We start from the raw sequence: 18,954 nt of genomic DNA on the forward strand, positions 1-18,954 counted from the left end.
GACCAGGTCTGTTGTGGTAGAGGTGAAATGTGATGGCTGAGAATTACGGATTATGGTCAGCTGAGCTTTCACTCCCTGGTCTAACGTGGGCAAGAAAGAGAAGGTGACAGAACCACTTCTACTGCAGTTAAATGTGATTAATCTTTGTCTCCTTAATGAGATTAAGGGAAAAGAAAAACTATTTTCTTTTTTTTCACCACCTCTCCTCTATGCTACAAGTTAAAGTATTCTGCAGAAGTGATCAGCAGGGAACTATTGCTGCCTTGCTGGAAATTCTCCTAATTAAAAGTATAGCCTGTCTACATAAAACAAAAACAATGAATACCATTGATACCTCAGAGTATATATAATCTGCTCACATTGCCCCAATTGTGATTTACTTTATAGAGGAAATAATTCAGTGCTTTTATTGGTGAAAGATAGATTGTAGAACTCAGCCTTGCCTCATTCATTCTTCTTACCATTATTCTTAAATCAAAAAGTTAAAACATGACACTAGAGCTTGATACTTAAAATCGGGAATGTCAAGAAGAATGAATCCATCTCATGTTTGGGAAGGATTTGGACGGTCATTAGGCTGTTATCATTTATTTCGATTTATTTATTTCGATAGCTATCATCACTGATGTAATTTTACATGTGTTTGTGTGACTACTTGATTAAGAACTGACTCCTATACCAGAGTCGAAAGTGTATGAAGTCAGGAATCACAGATATGCAGGCTCACTGCTCCCTGCAGAGAACCTAACATGGCGCGTGGCCCAGAGTTGGCTCTCGCTTGAATGTTTGTTGAGTTAAAGACTGAATGAATGAACTAACTACCTATAACTAGAGTTTTGTGCAGTTTCTGTTTAAGGGGGTTGTCTAAATTTTTTGGAACACTTCTAGCAAAGAGGAAGCCTTGCATCACAAGGGTGCCCAATGCATTTTATTTATTTTTTTTATTTTTATTTTTTTTTAAATTTATTTATTTATTTATTTATTTATTTATGGCTGTGTTGGGTCTTCGTTTCTGTGCGAGGGCTTTCTCCATTGCGGCGAGCGGGGGTCACTCTTCATCGCGGTGTGTGGGCCTCTCACTATTGTGGCCTCTCTTGTTGCGGAGCACAGGCTCCAGATGCGCAGGCTCAGTAGTTGTGGCTCACGGGCCTAGTCGCTCCACGGCATGTGGGATCTTCCCAGACCAGGGCTCGAACCCGTGTCCCCTGCATTGGCAGGCAGATTCTCAACCACTGCACCACCAGGGAAGCCCCCCAATGCATTTTAGACAGTTTTGGCTATTAGAAAGTTTCTTCCTTCATTGAACTGAAATATGTTGATGTCTAGACTTTATTATTAAAAAATAGAATATGGTATTGTGCAGAGTAGAATGACTGATAGTGCTAATGTCAAAAAATGACTAAGGAAAGTAAACTTACATGTAAGTTACATGTTTACATGTTTGAAAGTATCCTGGACTTTTTTTTTTTACTATTGGAACTGTTACAATTGTTCCAATTCATTCTAGGAAGATATATTACAGGACAATCTTGACTTAAAAAACCTTTGGAGGTATATGAGATAAACTTTAAAGGATGGCTGAGTTCATGAAATTCAACTGAAGTATTTAAACTATAAATTGATCTTTGATTGTTGATTTTCAAAAATCTTATACTAGTTGGTTCAAATCAGAAGTATTACTTCATGTAATTAAAATGTGACTAAAAAAGTCACTAAATAGGAAACACAAAGAGTTGCTTACAAGGTAAGATTACAGGGCTCTGATAGTTCCACCACCACTGGACTGAAATTCCTTCTTGTAGCTTCAAGTCTCTCTTTAAGCTTTTTGTAATCATTAATATTTATTCACTTATTCAGTTGTTAAGTATTAATTAAGGTCCTCCTGTTTTCTTTGGGTTAGATATTGTGCTGTTTTAAAGCAGTACTCTGAAGGGATTAAAAATTAGCCGTTAACAATAGTTGTGAAGTCAAGCCCATTGGGAAGGTTTTCACAAAATTGGAAGGGTGATGGGTGCTGGAAAAAATGCCATGCCCATTTGCTTCATGGTTTTATTGAGAATCTACCTTATCTATTAAGTAATTTAGGCACTTTATTGGTGATTTGGACTTTTCTTGAAGGTTTCATACTTTTTAATTTGCTCTCAAAAATTCAAGACAAATGTGTACATCTTAAAATAAGGCATGCACCCTATTTAAAGAACTAATCTTTCCAAATTATTCCCTAGAAGGCAGCTGTTTATTTGAAGACATGTTAATTAAAAAAAAAAATGATTCAGGTACCGTTAAGTGCATGTTAAAAAATGAAAAAGTAAATAAGCACTAAAAAATCATTTGCAGTAATTCTCTACTTTTCTAAGATGCTAATTTCTATTTTAAGAGCATACAGAGGATCAATACTCAGTACATTATCTGACAAGTGGTATGTTTATTCATTGCAAATTAAAAATCATCAAGTTCACAATTGTTCTGCTTAATAGATGCTTAAATATATTTTAGCAGATTCCAAATATATATTAATGTGTATTTTTGGAATTCAGTATCAGTATATTTAGATGCTAATTGCATATTAATCTGTCTTCCTATTAAAATGTAAGCTCCATAGATTATAAACAGCACCCTTATTGCAGATTTTCTAAACAGTGTATCTCCTGATAAAGTCCTCTTCACTTCCTGGCACTTAAGATTAGGAAGAGGAAAGGAAAACTATTTAACATATGAAATTCTTCTCTGAATATGAAATTATAAAGTGAGAATATACAAGTGCAAAATAATTTTAAACTGTTACCTTGAAAAATGTGTTGTTTTCCATAACACTATTGTAATAAAGTAAAAAGATTGATCAAACTAATGAATCTAAATAATAGCCTTTCACTGTCATAAAGATGATTATGGTTATCAGTAGAAGCCTAGAAGCATTAGGTCCTAACTCCTAACATTAGGTCCAATTGTTATTGCATGGTTATTTAAAGGCATATAATTAAACTAACCTAGGATTATTTGGAATAGAAAAATTTAAAAACCCTGTTTAAGCAGTATTAATAATACATAATTGAGGTACCATGTTCCCAATGAGTAGGTGTTAATATCAACATTCAGCTGAGTTTAGGCCAACACTGAATACCATCGTCATAGAGCAAACTTCTAGAATGACAAGAATAAATCTGAAAATTGACTAGTAGTTTAATTCTATTAATTTTATCATTGAAAAGTTTAGTGGTCAAATTTCAAAAGACATACTGGGCAAACTAGCTTAGTTGGAACTTTTAGCCTCATTCAAAATATCTTTGAACCCCTATGAAAATCATAACTGGAGAAATTTCTCTAAACTTCCTTTGACTTGCTGGAATCTATGCTGTGTTTCTGTGGAAACTTTATCTAAGCTTTAGTTCCAGCCTCATTCCTTAAGGGTGAGTGGAGAGCTCTCCTGAGCATCTGAGATCTGTCCAGAAGTGGAAACAAGTTCACACTGATTGTCATAATCTTCACAAACAACAACAACAGAACATGTCCCAGACTGTCCTTAAGCTCTTTGAAGACAACTTGGTTCCTCAAAATGTTGGTGGAGAGAGTTACAAAAACATTTTCCTTGCAAGACTTCCCAATTTGAAGCCTTTCTTCATAATCATTCTATTAAAAGTTCCAGCTGAATATTTTTCATGTGACCCTGACGAAGTGTACATCAAACATTGACAATAGGCTTAATTTTTGTTGAGAAGTTTCTAAAGCATATTTCTCACGGTTAGTTCTATAGTTTAGCTTCTTGACATAAATTCTGCATTTGGTCCTCAGTTTAGTTTATTCTCTTGTTCTTAAATATGGTACCTGGAGAAGGCTGGTGGTCTTATATTTAAAAGGACTCTGCATGACACGTAATCAGAAGACAAGACTATAATTATTTTCTCTAAGAGCAATATTAATTGCTTTTCTCTCCCTCAAGTCAGGCTTACTATTAGAACAATGTTGCATTTTTTTTTTAACTTCTAGAAGCATTTAGTTTCCAGAAGAGAAAATACATAAAACAACATCCAATTTCTCTAGCATAATCAATCTAGGTAAGATTATATAACATATTTTCTTAAGACATTATTCTAAAATAATGAACCATGGAGTCATGTGTGTACCTGAAAGTTATGTTGGAAAGAGGAAAAATTGAGAGTGAGTGTTGAAGCTGAGAAGTGTGGTAGAAATGACAAGTTCAGGGATACTGGGTTTGAATCAGATTTTATGATTTGAGACAAGCCAGTCGGTCTCCATGGGCCTACGTGTTGGCTTCCTCATTCTAAACTCACAAGGTTTTGGTAAATAACCTAATGCTAATGAACATGAAGTACCTAGCATAGAGCCTGACATATAATAAGTACTCAGTGAGAGTTAATTTCCTCCTTTCTACCCTTGTTTTTACCTTATCTTATGAAAGTTTCTGAGTAAATTGATGCAAGCCCTCTATTATTTTCCCATGGTCATCTCAATAGCAAATATTGCCTTAATCACAGAGGATGATTTCTGGTCAAATTATCTTATTTTAATCACATGTTAATAATTGTTCCCTGGAAAACATTGAGGGCAAATGATATTTGTGCATATTCAAGGAACGAATGGCATTTAATAAACTTTCAATATATAGCATTTCTTTGCTTATCTCCATATTGAAGTAGAAGCTTTTTTTTTCCTATGAGGAACATGATCTACATTTTCAATAAATTATTTCCTAAACCTATTCTGTCATCCAATGTTCCTTTCCCTGATTATGATCACACATTTTACTAGAACGGTGAGCATATAGAGATGACAGGGTTAAAGTGGTACCTCCTGTGGCATTCCATGATCAGTCTCCTGAAATATGTGAAATTCATAATACTTTAATCAAGTTGACTATTACAGCCCTGACTATGAAAGAATTATATCAGCTCTGACTGCCAGAAAGCACATCTTGATAGTCAGAGACTGGCTCTCCAGGCCCTCCTTGTTAGCCCCTCCTTATCTTTTTTTTTTTTTTTGAGAAGAACACCAAGAACTAAAACAAATTTTGGCCAAGAAATGTAGGCAATATTTAAAATAGAATACATATCTTAAGTGATCAAAATATATTAGATTAAAATAATTTCATGTACAACTTAGTCTTTAGAGATACAGAACATTTCAAAGAATGGCTTTGAGTTCAGCCATTAGGACTGAAAATATTTGGCAGTTTGAGGATACTGTTGCCCATGGTGTGGCTTTGGCAAAAGTTAAGTTGAAATGAAAGTATAAATTTTGACAACTGGGCAACTTATTTCATTCAACATAACAGCACTATGATAATCTCACTGAATTGCCTAGGTTCAAGAATCCTAATTAAATAAAATTATTAATTTAAAAACATACACATTTTTCATATAAAACAGAAATGTTCCTGTCCTCTCCGACCTAGACAATTAAAGTTTTTATATGGATCACAACCTATAAAATTTCTATAATCGACTCCCAGGCATTTTACCTTGGAATGGACTCTAAATGTCATCTATATCTTATTTGAAGATTCCATAAGAGTGTTTGCATTAGAAGAAGTTGAGTTTTAGTCATAATTATCTATAGTTGGTTAGTTGCAGCTTAATCAAAAAAAGAATTATGCAATACTTTTATGAGGGTTTATTAATCCTATGTCAAACTTTGCTTATATAGATAGAAACTACATTTGAACCAAGCTTTAAAATCTCATATGAATTAAAGCTTATTATTAATGTCTATGCAAGCCACACACCATAATTTTGCCAGTATTAGAATGAATGAGTTATTTGCAAGTCATTTGAAGGATAATTATAATTTCAAGTATATAACACAGGTTTTTGACCTAGGCTTGAGTCCTTTAATTTATATTCATATAAATGAGAAAACTTATTATGAATATATGAAAAAGTATGATTTGCAGGAAGAAAAAACTGGATTCATATGCTACTTTTATTATTTACCAGTAGTGTGCCCCTGGACAGTAATTTTATGCTGCCTTCATCATCTGTATATTTGTCAGACTTGGCAATTACTATGTGCCAGAAAATCGGATAGGAACCAAAGATATAAAATTAAGATGACACAATCACAGTCCTAAAGAAGGTAACTGTTTAGTGGGGGGCAGAAAGCCATGTAAAGAGATAATTATGGGTTAGTGAAGTAATAGATGTGTACATGGTATAATGGGAGCCTGGAAATGATTTCTCTTCCAGTTGAGGGTCGGAGAGCATTTCAAGCAGAAGAGAAAGCATAAACAATGCAAGTCAAGAAGAGGCACTCACAACTGTTGGTGGAAACGAAAATCATTTACAGACATTTTGGAAAACACTATGGGCATATCTATTAAACTTATATATTCATATAACATTTAATTCATCAAATTTACCTTTAGAAATTAACAGTAAAATGTTTGCATGTATGTGCAAAGCAATATTCATAGAGAAGTTCACTTATCTGATTCCTTTCCACATTATCCTTTCAAAAATAATTGTTCCAGGAAAAATCCCTCTCATTCAGTGATGAATAATAATTAAGAAATTAGTATGAGACCTGTAAAAAAGCAATATAAGAAATACAGAACATAAATCATAAATAATAAACAAAACTCAGATAATAAATCAACATCTGAAAGATTGAACTGTGAAGCTGATAAAAATTATGAACAACTTTTCATGTTATGAGATTAAAAAGAAAGGATTCTTTATAATGGATATATTGCTTCCAGGCAATGAGCTCAAAGAGAAGATGCAAGTACTCAAGAAGAAAATTATAGGAAAACAGAGAAAAAAATGTTAAGGATTTAATAAATATTTACATAATGTTTATTATGTGACAGTCACTATCTTAAACACTTTACAATTGTCATCTGATTTAATCCTTATAATAACTCTATAATGCAAATACCACTATTGTTCCCATTTTACAGATAAGAATTCTGGGATATATAGAGAGATTAAATAAGCTGCTGACGTTCACACAACAAAGCTATGTAGTGGGGATTTGTACATCAGCAGTACAGTGACGGAGTCCATGACTTTGAGCTTTATACTGTGCTGCCTCTAAGAAGGAAAAATGATCTGACAGTATACGGGGTAGCGGGGGAATATAAGAGAAAAAAATCATAGAAATGAATGTATAGAAAAGAAGAATAGATGCTCCCCAGGCCACTGAGGAACAAGGAACACAGGCTTGAGAATATTAACAATGAAATTAGAAATAAGTGTCATATCAAAGATTAGGGAGAAAATGGTTTATGAAGAAGAAGAAGAAAAAAAAATGACCCAACATAACCATAATTGGTGTATCTATAGAAGAGGAAAAAAACAGGCAACAGAGTGATTTTCAAATATATAATTCAGGATTACTTTGTTAAAATATTTGCACATTAATTTGTAGAAAGGGAAAAACATGTCCTAGAAAAAAATGCAGATCAGCCAGCAGTAAAGTATGGTGTGGTAGAATTATTGGACTTGCAAGATAAGAAAAGAATCCTGTAGGAGAACCAGGATAAACATAAACAAGCAAACAAAAATCAACTTCAGTATTTTACTGAAGGTGCTAGCAAGTGAAGTAAGAAAAAAAATAGTATAAGGATTTGAAAGAAAAATATTCTCAATATTGTAGGGTCAATAGTTCTGTATAATTTTAAAAATAAAATAAAACACACAAAAGACCCTATTGATTATAAATTTTAAAAATTTCTCTTGAAACTCTTACAAAAAAGAAAATAAACCCAAACTGCAGCCTACCAAGACTTTAAAAATAATCAAAATACTGGTTATCAGAATCTATTATCAGGAATGTAGTATTTGATAAAGGTGGCATTTTAAATCAATGGGAAAGGAATAAACCATTCATTAATGGTGTTGGAAAACCTCTCTAGCAACATGGAAAAATAAATTTGAACTTTTGTTACCTTACTTCTTACACCAAAAATTTCCAAATTTATGCATTAAAATCAAACTTTCAAGAAGACAGCATGAGGGAATTTGATCATATGATTTAGAAGTATGAGAAACTATATATGTCATAAAATATTTGCATTATAATGACAGAAAAAAGACTAAATTATTTAACATAAAACCTAATGCTCCTAAAAATGATGAAAATATCCAACAACCAATAGAAAAATAGACAAAATATATAAGCAGAAAATTTTAAGAAAATACACAAAAATGATTTTGTTTATAAAGTAAAAATGATTTATAAACCAAAGAAAATATGTTGAATGTCATCCATAATTGACACATGTCAACAAAAATATCCAATGTAATTTTTTTTTAACATCTTTATTGGAGTATAATTGCTTTACAATAGTGTGTTAGTTTCTGCTGTATAACACAGTGAATCAGCTATACATATACATCTATCCCCATATCTCCTCCCTCTTACGTCTCCCTCCCACCCTCCCTATCCCACCCCTCACCCCTCTAGGTGGTCACAAAGCACCGAGCTGACCTCCCTGTGCTAGGTGGCTGCTTCCCACTAGCTATCTGCTTTACATTTGGTAGTATATATAAGTCCATGCCACTCTCTCACTTCGTCCCAGCTTACCCTTCCCCCTCCCCATGTCCTCAAGTCCATTCTCTACATCTGTGTCTTTATTCCTGTCTTGCCCCTATGTTCTTCAGAACCATTTTTTTTTTAAGATTCCATATATATGTGTTTTAGCATACAGTATTTATTTTTCTCTTTCTGACTTACTTCACTCTGTATGACAGACTCTAGGTCCATCCACCTCACTACAAATAACTGAATTTCGTTTCTTTTTATGGCTGAGTAATATTCCATTGTATATATTGCCACATCTTCTTTATCCATTCATCTGTCGATGGACACTTTAGGTTGCTTCCATGTCCTGGCTATTGTAAATAGAGCTGCAATGAACATTGTGGTACATGACTCTTTTTGAATTATAGTTTTCTCAGGGTATATGCCCAGTAGTGGGATTGCTGGGTTGTATGGTAGTTCTATTTTTGGTTTTTTAAGGAACCTCCATACCGTTCTCCGTAGTGGCTGTATCAATTTACATTCCCACCAACAGTGCAAGAGGGTTCCCTTTGCTCCACACCCTCTCCAGCATTTATTGTTTGTAGATTTTTTGATAATGGCTAAGGAATCCAAATCGGAAAAGAAGTAAAGCTGTCACTGTTTGCAGATGACATGATACTATACATAGAGAATCCTAAAGATGGTACCAGAAAACTACTAGAGCTAATCAATGAATTTGGTAAAGTAGCAGGATACAAAATTAATGCACAGAAATCACTTGCATTCCTATACACTAATGATGAAAAATCTGAAAGAGAAATTAAGGAAACACTCCCATTTACGATTGCAACAAAAAGAATAAAATACCTAGGAATAAACCTACCTAAGGAGACAAAAGACCTGTATGCAGAAAACTATAAGACACTGAGGAAAGAAATTAAAGATGATACAATGTAATTTCTGATGCTCAGATTGACACAGTTTACTTGATAATATTCTATGGTGTGTGTTGGCAAGTGTATCCTCACACATTGTTGGTGGGAGTGTATTTAGTATAGTTTTGGAAACAAATCTGTCTACATCTATTAAAATTTTAATGATATGCCTACCCTTTCATCCATAAACTCTGCTTATAATAATTTATCCTACAGATCTATTCACACTTCTGCTTAAAGATGCATGTTTAAGGAAGAATCCTTATGACAACATTATTTGTAGTGGTAAGTGATCAAAACTAGTTAAGTGCAAATCAATGAAGGATGGCTACATGTTGTGGTGTGTACAGTGGAACGTTATGCATCTGTTAGAAAGAGTTAATTAGATCTCTATGGGCTGGGATGTTGATATGAATAGGTGTTGGGAGACAATTCTCCATGGTCTCTTGTGTTACTGTACTTTTTGTCAGCACAGGTACTGATTGCTTTCATTCAAGAATATCTTCTCATGGATGCTTGTACAGAGAGCCTTGGAAGATAGACCAGGTGTCTCCCTCTGGAGCAAAGGGAAGTTTGTTTATAGCCTAGTGTAATAAGAGAGTGTATCCTTCTGTGGCAGGTTCAGGCATGCTTACTCCCCAGTATAAGAGTCCGGATGATCCCTATCTGGGAAGTTTCTCTCCCACAGTGCAACCCACCACATGTTCAGGAATCCCCTGCTCCTCCTGTGTTGTTCTGTGGGAACTGGGGTTTAGATAACTGACTCAAATTGAGATTTCAATTACTGCGACTGATGTGAGTAATAAAGTCCTTTGACTCTGACCCAAGAGTCTCATGCCTTCTTCCAGAATCCATGACACAGTGGCAGGCTAATTTGTTAGTTTCAAATAGAGGAAAATCAAATCTCAGCCCCCCCTTCGCAGTTCTTGACAGAATCTCTCCAAGATATATTTTAGGTAGAAAAAAATAAAACGAAGGGTAAGAACAAAGTACATTGCGAATTTTAAGAAAACTGATAAGGGAGTGTATGTGGCAGATTTACCTTTACATTATTTAACTTGGCTTGGATATTTGGATAAGCAAAGGAAATATTGCTTTTAATTCCTTTTAAAATTTTCTCTGACATTCCTCGTGAGTTTTCCTCCTAGTTTCCAACTGCTCAGTGAATGCCAGTGGCAAAAAATAAAACAAAAGAAAACAATTAAACATGACTTAGTTCAAACCTGCTTAAAACTTAGTGTGATTCAGTAATGTAATGATGATCTTAGGTGTAATTAACTCTCTTCAGAATAAATATTCCAGTATTTTTTATTCCTCTTATTTTCCTTATAATGTGTAAGATGCACTGGGGAATATGATTTTACTGATGCTATGTGTTCCGGCATGATGAAAGAGGGCGAGGAACTGGAGAAGGACAAGGGAGAGGGTGGGAGAAAGAGGGGAAGATGCCAAAGGATTGAGAAGCAGCTAATAAGATAAGGACTTAAGTGTTAATTGAATTAAGGAATAAAAAGCATATTAATTTTTATTAGAAAAATGTTAGTAGAATGGGTTTGAAATCGAATTGTAGATAAAAGGTGAGACTGGGAGTGAAAAACTGCCTATTTGGAGCTTTGAATAAGGAAGGGAGAATTGACTTGGAGTAGAGACTAGAAATAGGGACGTGGGTACAATAGAGGGAGTGTTGATTACACTTTTTAAAGACCAGGAGACGCTTGTTCAATTTCATGGTATAAGAGGAAGGTGCTAACAATGGAGCTGAGGTTGAACTAGAGGAGAGAGAGGAAGCAGGGCCCCCAGAGAACCAGATGGCAAAGAAATCAAGGCTCCTTGAAAGGAATGGACCTCGACACAGCCTCTGGGGCTGGAGAAGAGGCAGAGTGGATGAGGGTTACGTAAGAGGAAGAAAGAACAGGAAGTTAGGGGATTTCATTCTTGTTCAAGGTTGTGGGTACCCAAGCTGAGTGGGCTACTTGAGAGCTTGGTTAGAAATTTGGAGGAATCATTTAAAGACATTAACCAAGAATTTCCTTTTCTATAAGTGAGGATGGTCATACTGGTTTTCTACTTTTTCATGCCATTTTGATGACCAAATAAGATAATATGAATTAAAGTGATTTGCAACTGAGAAGTTTAATATATATTTGTTATTTTAGGCATTCTATTATAGTTTGGTAAAGCTATTTTCCAGGGTAAATATCTCTATAGCAATGTAAAAAAGGAAGACAAGATACATTATCTAGAATGATTAAAATGGGATATTTTAAAATTGAATGGTAGGTTAGACTTTTCTATTATGAATTATGATAACTATAACCTTTCAGAATGGGGAATGACATAGCTCATGAGTCAAGAATAGGGAGGGGGTCCTGGGAGTCGGTAAGTTTTGAACTGTTTATATTTTCTTTCTTTTTTTAAAAAAATATTTATTTATTTATTTTGGCTGCGCCAGATCTTCAGTTGCGCCATGTGGGACCTTAGTTCCCTGACCGGGGATCGAACCCGGGCCCCCTGCATTGGGAGCATGGAGTCTTAACCGCTGGACCACCAGGGAAGTCCGTTGAACTGTTTATGTTTTCATGTGAAGATATTCCTTCTGTTTGGAGCAAAGGCTACCTTTGTTGTTATTTTCTTTTCCAGTTCTCCAAATACCTTGACTTTAAATGGTTTCAAAACCAATGAGTGCACTGGCTATTACAGCAACCTTTCCTTTCCTTCTGATACCCTGAACGCACTCCTTAGTAAAGTTTGCCCCTCCTCTTCCAATATATATGATTTCTAAAAGAGCTACTTGTCGAAGGAACTGTGTCTAGTGTTTTTTTCTTCCCGAAATGAGGTAGGGCTATCAGAACAGTGTGACAGAGTATTATATCCTAAAAAAGTATTGCTTGCCCTCTGGCTTTATTTCCAATTTAATTTTTCTGTCTACTGACCTAGATTTTAAATTTTTTAAAAGGGAACCAAAAGTGACACCTCGTTTAAAAATATTTTACCTTGTCCCCAAGTTCCTTTTTTCAATTTTCTAAATGACTTCATGAGCTCCTAAAAAGTTTTAAAAATGAATAGTAATGAACTGAATTCAGTCTCCATGCCAACTACTGATATATATTTTTTCTGGTGACTGATCTTTGTATTGTAGAAAATATCATGATTTAAAGTCCTTTTACCTGCTTACAAGAGAGCGGTTTCATTTTTTTCCAGTCAAGTGAACCAAACTGTCAGCAACTTTTATTCACTATCCACTTTATAATAGCTTAGAGCAGAGGTACCCTAGATAGTTACTGAATTAATAGAAAGGTCCTTGCAGTTAGAGGATTTACATTAAAGTTGACCGAACATGTAAATGTTTGTTAATTTTTGAACTGAACGAGAAGGAAATTAAAAAGCAGTTACCATCTGCTCCTTTTTAGTTGGATGAGGAGAAAAGAACCAAAGAATTGCTTGATCATAACCTTTGAAGACCATGAGGTGATCATAACCTTTGATTTAGCCATTGCACAGACTTCTTTAAGGAGCAATAAAAGAGTTCTTTTTGAAAAATAGATTTTTTTAAAAGGTAGATATTATTAAAAGTCCAGGCTTTTGGTAAAGTCTACTTCTGGGCACTTTGGAAGCTCTGAATAGGGGAGCCTTTCCACAGCCCATTGGAATTAATAATGCAACAGGGCTAACGGGAGAGGCGTGGCATTCTTTTCAGACAAAGAAAGTGGTTTTATTTTCTAGAAAACAGGGTTTGGGGAAAGGAGGAATCCTAAGCAGAATGATTAGAAAGATAAGCCACAGAGAATCATTTTGCCCATTTCCCAGTGATTCATAAGCCATGTGTTTCCTTATATGGGGGATTTCTGTTGAATTCTTTTCCTATTGACTTTTTTTTTTTTTAACTTCAGATTATTTGCTGTGCACGTAATTCTTCCATTTAGTTTTTTTTTTTTTTAATTAATTAATTTATTTATTTTTATTTTAGTTTTGGCTGTGTTGGGTCTTCGTTTCTGCGCAAGGGCTTTCTCTAGTTGTGGCGAGCGGGGGCCACTCTTCATCGCGGCGCGCGGGCCTCTCACTTCCGCGGCCTCTCCTGTTGCGGAGCACAGGCTCCAGACGCGCAGGCTCAGTAGTTGTGGCTCACGGGCCCAGTTGCTCCGCGGCATGTGGGATCTTCCCAGACCAGGGCTCGAACCCGTGTCCCCTGCATTGGCAGGCAGACTCTCAACCACTGCGCCACCAGGGAAGCCCTCCTATTGACTTTTGACACAAGGTGACAAAGAGAAATATATACTTCTGTTCAGAGATTTTTGCCTTCTAATGTCACCTTTAGGACGGTCCTGGGTATACAAGGTACCATTCAGATTTAGTTGTTTCTGCCAAGATGCAGGTAAACGTCAGCCTTTATTTCTGGAGTCATCTATTAAGCATGTGGGTTAAAATGTGCTGACTGTGCCAGTGGGTGGCAATTACTTCCTCAGACCTTCAGCTCAGAAATGTAAAATGATACACCTTCATTTTTCTATAATTCTTTAAAACCATACCTTGAGCTTCTGTATTAGTTTGTTAGGGCTGCAGTAACAAAGTACCACAGAGTGGATGGTTTACATGACAGACATATTTTGTTTCCCAGTTCTGGGGCCTAGAACTCCAAGATCAAGTTGTCAGCAGGGTTCCTCCTGACGGTCATGAGGGAGAACCTTTCTCATGACTCTCCCGAGATTCTGGTGTTTTGTCCGCAATCTGTGGTGTTTTCTGGCTAGTAGAAACATCACCCTGATCTCTGTCTTCATCCTCACATGGCGTTCTCTGTGTGCAGATGTACCCTTTTTATAAGGACACTGGTCACAATAGATTAAGGACCCATCCTACTCCAGTATGACCTCATCTTAACTCATTACATCTGCAGTGACCTTACATTCTGAAGTATAAGGGTTAGGGCTTCAACATCTAAAATTGGTGGGGACACAGTTCAACTCATAACAGCTCCCATTCCACCTACGATAAAAAATGGTTTTTGGTTTGATTCTGGGTGTACTCAGTTTGGGGTTTTCCCTGGAGTACAGATGCTAAGGGCGATGGGGACATAGGGTCTTTGGGAGTAAACTGCTCACCGCCCACAGGGCCTTGCTGCTGTCTTCCTGTTCCAGATCATCTCTGGTTCTCTAGTTGCTGCAGGACAGTGGTGGCCTGTGTCAGGTACCTGCACCTTCACAGCCATTTCTGTTCTATTGAAACTGTTCCAAGATGGTCCAGAGTCAAGTTACATCTCCCGGAATGGGCACAACCCTATCTCTCTGTGTCCTGTACTCGACGCCCCCTGGAGAGGGCAGGGGACAGTACCTTTTCCTGGAGACCCAGGCCGTGCATAGCTCTTGCCTGCACCTTGCTTCCTGGCTTAGCCTGTATCCTTCTGAATAACAGTGTCCTCCCATTCAGATTGGCAACTACGTTCTACCAGCTCTTCACAGACCCTCAGCTTGTAAAGATTAATCCTACTCTCTTCCGTGCAGTGTTTTATGAATATGAGTCAGGGTGGTGACACCTCCTGAGCGCTGCTGAAGTCCTAAAAAACACTCCTTTTAACGTCATCCCTTGTAGGGGTATTGCTTCTAACGGATGTGTTTTTTTCTTTTTAAAGTTCTTGCGTAAAATATGATCATAAAGTATAAAAAATAATTAAAAAGATCAATATTGTGTCTCCACCACCTAGCTTAAGAAATAGAATCTTTCTTATAAATTTGCAAATCAATTATCTCCAAACTCCTGATCACACTTCAAGAAATTGAATTTTTACCTGTATTTGTGTATTCATTGATAATTTATCTAGAGATGAGCACCGCATTTTGGAAACCACGCGCTCGTGTCAGGACATTTGTTCTGAAGCTGAAAAAGAAAGATCGGCTTTTTTTTTTTTGCTGCTTTTTGTGCTTTTGCTGCATTGCCAAATGCATCCAATGCCAAAGGCTAGTATGAATGTGGGGGGAATTTTACGAAGCTTAAAAAAGTACACAGACACCTGGATACATACACACACATAAATATGTATGTATTTAAGTGTATATATACTTGTTAGCACATTGGTTAGCACACTAGAGTCTTAAACTTATTATTTGGGCACAGTTAATCATAGAATTAATTAATAGGTTTGCCTATTAGTTTTGTGAAATTTGGACCTCCCTCCTGGGAATATTTCTTATCTCTGTAACACATATGCATTCTTCGTATAGATCAGGAATTTTTCTGTGCAGTATTCGAGAGGAAGATACATGAATCAAAATTTGCACCTAATATCCATTTTTTATTCTGCAAAAGTACTTCTTCACTTAAGTTTAGGATTGGGATTATCATGACAGTTGTATTTGGGCTACCTGCTCTCCAAATACTTTCAGTAGAGATGTTAATAGCTGACATTTTATTGACAGGCAGTGTTTTGAGTGCTTTATGGGCACTAACTCATTCCATACCCATGAGAACCCTGTGAGATAGCTGTTATTATTATCCCCATTTTACAGATGAGGAAGCAGAGATAATGAAAGGTGTTGAATTGTGTCCCCCAAAACATATGTTTAAGTCCTAACCCCTAGTACCTCGTAATGTGACCTTGTTAGGAAATAGGGCCTTTGCAGGTGTAATTCGTTAAGATGAGGTCACGATGGATTAGGGTGGCCCTATCCACCAATCAACATGACTACTGTCCTCATAAGTAGAGAAGAAGAGACACAGGCACAGGTGGGGAGAGGGCCATGTGATAGCAGAGGCAGAGGTTGGAGGGATGCAGCTGCAAGCCAAGGGGCTCCAAGGATTGCCAGCCCCACCAGAAACTAGGAAGAGATGAAGTATTGTACACAGAATCTCAAAGTCCATGACCCAGCTGACACCTTTTTTTTTTTTTCCCATGGAAAGGCATTTTATTTTAAATATAGCAGTGTGTACATGTCAGTCCCAAGCCAACACCTTGATCTGGGACTTCCAGCCTCCAGAATCGTGAAGACAGTAAGTTTCTATTGTTGGGAGTCACCCAGTTTGTAGTACTTTGTTACAAACCTAGGAAACTAATGAAAAGCCTGAGTATTTGCCCAAGCTTACCCAGCTAGCAAGTTCTGGCCGCGGGACTTGAACCTAGGCAGTGTGTCACAGGAGGGCATTACACTGCCCCCTGGAGGACACAGAGCGTCACCATGTTGGCTGTGAGCCGTAAGGGCATGAACAGAGTTTGCTCTGTCGACAACCAGCACAGCTTGAGGTGAAGAAGGCTAACGTAACCAGATGGAGCATATTATTAATATTTGTCAGAGATACACATACACAAAGTTCTTTTTTAAAAAAACATATTATTTTTATTGATATTAGTATAGTATTTTTTAGAAATTTATTTATTTTTATTTATTTATTATTTTTTGGCTGCGTTGGGTCTTCGTTGCTGCGTGCAGGCTTTCTCTAGCTGCGGCGAGCGGGGGCCACTCCTCTTTGCGGTGCGCGGGCTTCTCTTGTCGCGGAGCACGGGCTCTAGAGTGCACGGGCCTCAGTGGATGTGGCACGTGGGCTCAGTAGTTGTGGCACACGGGCTTAGTTGATCCGCGACATGTGGGATCTTCCCCGACCAGGACTCGAACCCGTGTCCCCTGCATTGGCAGGCAGATTCTTAACCACCGCGCCACCAGGGAAGCCCAGCACATGCACAAAGTTCTGAAAAAAAAATCTCGGCATTGAGAGGGGTGCTGACAAATACCATCCAATCATCCAGTGCTCTTGGTAACCACATTAAAAGACAAGGTTTAGAGTCTTGCTAAGTCTCATATATAAATATACATACACACATATATGTGTATTAATAAACACACGCATACACATACACAGACATACATATACACATATGTCCATTGACCAGATTCCTTGACACACATATTTATCTCTAATGAGAAGGAGGTGATGGTGAACAGGGAGTTTCATTTTGTTCTTAGTAAAACTGAGGAGATTTCAGTCATTTCTGGTCTCCTAATCTGGTTACAATATTCTGAGTTTCTTAGATTCCAGTTCGATTAAGTTCATTTCCCTCAGCTAAGAAATACTGTTGATGGATATTGTGTCTAAGGCTTGAGTGGCTTCTGTCATTTGGTGTATTTGAGATGAAGTGACACCCTTGAATAAAATACCCCAAGACAGGACAAAAGACCAAGACAGAAACCACAGGAAGTGAGGGCTCCTTTTATTTTTCTTTCACAGAAGAAAGTGAAGGAATCTCTGTAAAGATTTCTGATGAATAAACTCGTAGAACTGGGAGCTGGCGGAATGGAGGACTGAAAGATTCCATCGTCTGGTCCAATAGTCTTTCCTCTCTCTCTTTTCCTTCTCAGGACATCTGAGAAATATAGCACATGCTCTAATTATGGGGCAGAGTAGGGTACACCAGCTTCTTGAGAAATGTGGATGAAACGGCAGAGAAGACAGTTCTAATAATTCCCCCTTAAAGACACATACTCTGCAACCCTTGAGAAATACTGAGTTTATGTACATGTTTAACTTACCAGACCAAAAAAAAAAATTGAGTCCAGAAAGTTCGAGGATTAACTCACCTGTTGAAGGTCACAAGACCAACTATGGCAGAATCTATACGAACACCTAGGTTTCCTGAATTTCCAAGCTAGTGCTTGTGTCTGAGTGTGTTTGTATAATTCTTGCCTGAATATGATATTATAGGTTTGACTTTATGAAATTTGCCACCTAAGATTCAGCTAAAACACTGTGTCTTGCTTTGCTATAATTTATATTTTATGTTTTATAATTTATAATTGTCTCAGGTTACCAGAATTCTAATGTTAAATCCCCCAATTTTAGCAGTATTCAACCCAAACCCACTTTAAAAATAAACATATCAGGATAATCTGTGGTATTTTAATGGGTACTTTGAATAACAAACAGGATTTTGTTTCAGGATTGTTTTCAGTAGCAAACAAGATTTGGTAACAATATCCACCACTACCACCCTGATTTAATATGTTGAATGCCCCATTTGAAGGAACCACCTTGGTTTGTTGTAAGAAAAAGAAAATGATTGAGCCTATAGTATGGAATTTTCAAGATGAAAGGAATCTTGGGGTTATTCAGTCCAATTTCTTAATTTTGCAGATCAGCACCCTGAGGTCTAGAGAAATTAGATAACTAGATTCCTGAATTCTTCTATCTGCCAGCTTTAGCATTATTTAATTTTAAATAGTGAAATCTGATAATTTTACTGGTAGAATTCTTTCAACATGTATTGAGTAATCCAGTTCTGAGCATGTGAGTTACACAAGGAAACAGTGTCGTCAAGCCACTAATCCATAGATTTTACTGGTACCACTTTTCCTAGACCAAGAGGGTGCTCTCACGTTTACTACATTGCAACTAAACGGATAATGTTGGCTGTAATAGGAAAAACACAGCTTTTCAGCTAATAAACTGACCTTGAGCGAGTTAATTACACTTTGCTCCTCCTACTTGTAAAACAAGGAAACAAAAATCTGTCTCGCTGGCTCCTTATGGCAAACAGACTAGCCTGTATAAAGTACTTATCACT

At 36.7% G+C, this 18,954-nt stretch overlaps 1 protein-coding gene and 1 non-coding gene across 2 annotated transcripts in view; one reads left to right on the top strand and one right to left on the bottom strand.

Annotated features, from left to right (window-relative positions):
• ITGBL1 (integrin subunit beta like 1) overlaps positions 1 to 18,954 on the top strand; it is a 206,478-nt gene that overhangs the window by 68,756 nt on the left and 118,768 nt on the right. The gene's annotated exons all lie outside the window — the stretch shown is intronic.
• TRNAW-CCA (transfer RNA tryptophan (anticodon CCA)) lies at positions 11,895 to 11,967 on the bottom strand. Its single transcript has one exon. It is a non-coding gene; the product is annotated as a tRNA-Trp (tRNA).

This window comes from Balaenoptera ricei, chromosome 18, assembly GCF_028023285.1.
Source record: "Balaenoptera ricei isolate mBalRic1 chromosome 18, mBalRic1.hap2, whole genome shotgun sequence".
Taxonomy (NCBI): domain Eukaryota; kingdom Metazoa; phylum Chordata; class Mammalia; order Artiodactyla; family Balaenopteridae; genus Balaenoptera; species Balaenoptera ricei.